The sequence below is a fragment of the Hyaena hyaena genome, unplaced genomic scaffold, assembly GCF_003009895.1.
Source record: "Hyaena hyaena isolate Hyena2069 unplaced genomic scaffold, ASM300989v1 scaffold_1578, whole genome shotgun sequence".
Taxonomy (NCBI): Eukaryota; Metazoa; Chordata; class Mammalia; order Carnivora; family Hyaenidae; genus Hyaena; species Hyaena hyaena.
In genome coordinates, this window is record NW_024082214.1 from 18,224 (window position 1) to 23,539 (window position 5,316).

Consider the following 5,316-nt stretch of genomic DNA (forward strand, 5'->3'; position numbering starts at 1 on the left):
TCCACTCTCTTCTGGCCTGTAGGGATTCTGCTGAGAAATCTGCTGATGGCCTAACCCTTCCTTCCTTCCTTCCTTCCTTCCTTCCTTCCTTCCTTCCTTCCTTCCTTCCTTCCTTCCTTCCTTCCCCCCTTGCTTCCTCCCTCCCTTCCTCTTTCTCTCTCTCTCTCTTTTTTATTTATGTAGGTTATAATTTTTTTCTTGGTGCATTTAGGATTCTATGTTTGATTTTTGACAGTTCTGTTCCAATATGTGTCTGAGAAGGTCATTTTGCATTGAGATGATTGGGTGACCTATTAGTTTCATGAACTTGGATATCCAAGTTTCCTCCAAGTTTTGAGAAATTATCAGCTATTATTTCTTTAAATAAACTTTCTACCATTTTCTTCCTCAATAATCAATATTTGTACATGTGATGGTGTCCCATTGACCACATAAGATTTCTTTGCTCTTTTGCATTCCTCTGACTGGGTTATTTCAAAGCGTCTATCCTTGTTTTATCTTCAGGTTGGTCTATTCAACTGTAGTAGAAAGGTAATTTCCTACTGCATTTTGCATTTCATTCACTGAATTCTTCAGCACCAGAATTTCTTTTTGGTGCCTTTAATCGTTTCTATTTACTTGTTAATTTTCTCATTTTGTTTGTGTGTTATTTTCCCGATTTGGTTGAATTGTTCTTCTGTGTTTTCTTCTATCTCATTTCATTCCCTCAAAACAGCAATTTTGAATTTTTATATCAGCTATATTGCAAAATTCTGGGTCTGGAGGATTCTTGTGATCTTTTGGTGATAAGGTGTTTTCCTGATTCTACATATTTATTGGAGTTTTGTGTTGCTGGTTTCACATTGGAAGTAGCAGACACTTCCACAAGAAGTTACTAATTGTCCTCAGGTGGGAGATACTTTTAGTTAGTCCTGCTTATATCTGGGATTTCTCCAACCTGAGTGAATACATCTCTTTAGACAACTTACTCCTTTTCCTGACTGAATTCTTTTTTTTTTTTTTTTAATAAGCTTCACACCCAGCGCAGAGCCCAACACGGGACTTGATTTCATGGCCCTGAGCCAAGATCAAGAGTGGGACGCTTAACCAACAGACACCCAGGCACTTCTCTCCTGACTGAATTCTTAAGCTTGTATGTCTTCCTTGTTCTTACAACTCACCAGGCTGGGTTGCTGGCAACCTCTCTTTTGTTTTCCAAATGGTGGCACTATAGCTCAGGTTTGTGATTTCTCCCTGGCTCACAGACTCTGGCTTGATTTTCTGAGTGTATTTTCCCTTTACCAGAGCTTGCTCTTGCCAAGGCAACTCAGGAGAGAGCACAAGGAGTGAACTGTAGAGTAAGGGGCATTGTGGGTTTAGCACTTGTGGCACTGGGGGTGCCTATGGGCCAGATGGAGAGGAATCCTCAGATGGGGTTTTTCCAGCAGCTGGTGGGTTGGTTTCCTGCTGGAGTCCTGAACACAGTTAGCAGGAACCATATGCCTTTGATGTCCTTTGATATTCTTGTCTGCCTCTTTTCTCATCTCATCTCACTCCCTCAATGGAGGTCCTACCTCAATACACTGGATGCTGTTAGAGAGAAATAGGTTTCTTTGGCAGTATCCCATACAGCTGGAATAGCCAGGTACTCACTCACTGCTCTCCATTGCACCTGTAGGAGAGGTAGCCATCAGCTATTTCAGCTCTGTACTCACTGTGGGGGAGAGGTAGCACTGGCAAAGTTCCTCCTTGCCTCTCCATTTTGTGTGTGTGTGTGTGTGTGTGTGTGTGTGTGTGTGTGTGTGTCACTGGGAAGGTTTCTATAAAGTCTCTCTTATCCATAGGTGTCTACCCAAGCCAGAATACTTCAGATTTTTCCCAACCATGGCTGAGAGGGGTTAGGGCCATTTCACTCAGTTCTGTTGGCTACACAGCCCCTCCATCCCTTCCTTCCATTTCTCTCTCTTTTATTGAGGTATAATTGACATATGACATTATATTAGTTTCTTCTGTATGACGTAATGATTCAATATTTGTGTATATTTTGAAATGATCACCACAATAAGTCTAGTTAACATCCATCACCAAACTTAGTTATGATGTTGTTTGTGTTGAAAGCTTTTAAAACCTACTCTCTTAACAACTCTCAAATATACAATACAGTATTATTAGCTCTAGTTGCCATGTTGTACATTACATCCACATGACTTATTTTATAACTGGAAATTTGTAACTTTTGATCATCATCACCCATGTAACGCATCCCCCAACCACTTGCTTCTGGCAATCACCAATTTGTTCTCTGTATCTCTAAGCTCAGGTTTTTTTTCTACAATCCATAGAGAAGTGTGATCATATTGTACTTGTCTTTCTCTTATTTCACTTACTATAATGCATATAAGGTCCATCTATTTTGTCCCAGAAGATGGCAAGATTTTCTTCTTTTTATGGCTGAATAATATTCCATTGTGTATGTGTGTGTGTATAGATATGTAAAATCACACATATATAAATATACATTTATATATATAAACCGGACATATATAGATATACATTAATATATACATACATAATATATATTTATATAAATCATACATATATACATATATATATACACAAAATATACATATATATACACTTTCTTTATCCATTCATCCATCAGTGGACACTTAGGTTGTTTCCATGTCTTAGCTACTGAAAATAATGCTAAAATAAATATGTGGGTGCATATCTTTTCTTGAATTAGAGTCTTTCATTTTCGTTTTCTTTGGACAAAGACCCAGAAATGGAAATGGTGGGTCATATGTTAGTTCTAGTTTAAATTTTTTCAGAAACTTCTGTACCATTTTCCATAACTGGTTGCACCTATTTCCATTCCCACCAGCATTGCACAAGGGATCCCTTTTCTCCATATCCTCTCGACCACTTGTTGTTTCTTCTCTTTTTGATAATAACCATTCTAATAGGTGTGAGGTGGTATCTCATTGTGGTTTTGATTTCCATTTCCCTGATAGTTAGTGGTGTCGTGCATCCATTTATGTACTTAGTATCCATCTGTTTGTCTTCTTTGGAAAATTGTTTATTCAGATCCTCTGCTCATTTTTGAATTGTATTGTTTGTTGCTGTTTTTGTTGCTATTGAGTTGTATGAGTTCTTTATGTAGTTTGGATATTAGCCGCTTATATATGATCTGCAAATGTTTTCTCACATCCCCTAGGCTGCCTTTTCATTTTGTTGAGTGTTTCTTTTGCTGTGCAGAAGCTTTTTAGTTTGATGAAGCCGGTTTGTTTATTTTTACTTTGGTTGCCTTTGCTTCTGGTGTCAAGTCCAAAAAAATCATCACCAAGGCTAATGTCAAAGAGCTCACTGCCTATGTTTTCTTCTAGAGTTTTATGGTTTTAGGCTTCATATTCCAATCTGTATACCATTATCAGTCAATTTTGGGGTATGGTGGAAGAGGGTGGTCATGCTTTTGTATGTGACTAGGCAGTTTTCCTAACACCATTTATTAAAGAGCTGTTCTTTTACCCGTTGTATATTCTTGTCTCCTTTGTCACGAATTAACCATATATGCATGGGGTTATTTCTGGAGTCTCTACTCTGTTGTATTGATTTATGTGTCAGTTTTTATGGCAACCTTATACTGTTTTGATTATTAGAGATTTGTAGTATAGTTTGAAATCAGGGCAGGTGCTGCCTCCAGTTTTTTTCTTCTTTCTCAAGATTGCTTTGGCTGTTAGGGGTCTTTTATGACTCCATACAAATTTTAGGATGATTTGTTTTATTTCCATGAGAAAATAATGCCATTGGAATTTGGATAAGGATTGCATAGAATCTGTAGATTGCTTTGGATAGTATGAACATTAAAATAGTATTAGTTCTTACAATCCATGAGCATGGAATATCTTTTCATTTATTTGTGACTTCTTCAATTTGTTTCATTAATGTCGTATAGTTTTTGGTGAACAGGTCTTTCATCTCCTTGGTTAAATTTATTTCTAAGTGTTGTAGTCTTTTTGATGCAATTGTAAATGGGATTGACTTCTTAATTTCTCTTTCTTATAGTTTGTTATTAGTGTATATAAATAACATTTGCATACTGATTTAGTGTCTTGCAAGTATACTGAATTTATTTATAAATTCTGACAGTTTTTAGTGAAATCTCTAGGATTTTTTCTACATAAAATATCACGGAATCTGCAAACAGTGACATTTTTGTTTCTTCCTTTCCAGTTCGGTTGCCTTTTATTTCTTTTTCTTGTCTAATTGTTCTGGCCATGCCTTACAATACTATGTTGAATAAAAATGGCAAGAGTGGGCATTTTTGTCTTATTCCTGATCTTACAGGAAAAGCTTCCTAATTTTCACCATTGACTATAATGTGAGCTGTGGGCTTGTCGTATATAGCCTTTATTATGTTAAGGTACATCCTCTGGATAACCACTTTGTTGAGAGTTTAGGTAGGTGGATGATAGATTTTGTCAAATGTTTTTTTCTGTATCTGTTTTGATGTTTCTATGACTTTTATCGTTCACTTTGTTAATGTCGTGTATCATATTGTGTGATTTGTGGAGACTGACTCATCCTTGCATCCCTGGAATAAATCCCATTTAATCATGATATATGATCCTTTTAATATATCTGGTTTGCTAATAGTTTGTTGAAGATTTTTGCTCACCAGATCTATCTTCACTAGAATTTTTGGCCTATAGTTTGTGTGTGTGTGTGTGTGTGTGTGTGTGTGTGTGTGTGTGTGTTTTGTAAAGTTTTTCCCTGGTTTTGTTATCAAAGTAATGCCGCCTTGAAAATGAACTTGGAAGTGTTATCTCTTTTTAAATTATTACTATTAATATTTACTAATATTAATATTTTGGTAGAGTTTCAGAAAGATTGGTATTAATTCTTTTTTAAAAAGTTTTTATTTAAATTCCAGTTAGTTCACATACAATGTGTTATTAGTTTCAGGTATTGAATTTAGTGATTCAACACTTAAAACAAGTGCACTCCTTAATCCTCATCGCCTATTTAACCCACCTCCCCATCAGTTTGTTCTCTATAGTTAAGAGTCTGTTTCTTGGTTTGCCTCTTTCTCTTCTTTGTCCCTATGATTGTCTGTTTTGTTTCTTAATTTCACATATAAGTGAATTTATATGGTATTTGCCTTTCTCTGACTGAGTTATTTCACTTAGGATAATATTCTGCAGATCCACCCATGTCATTGCGAATGGCAAGAATTAATTCTTTTTTATGGCTGAGCAATATTCTGTTGCTCTTTATCCATTCACCAGTAATTGGGCACTTGGGCTGTTTCCATTATTTGGTTATGGTAGGTAATGC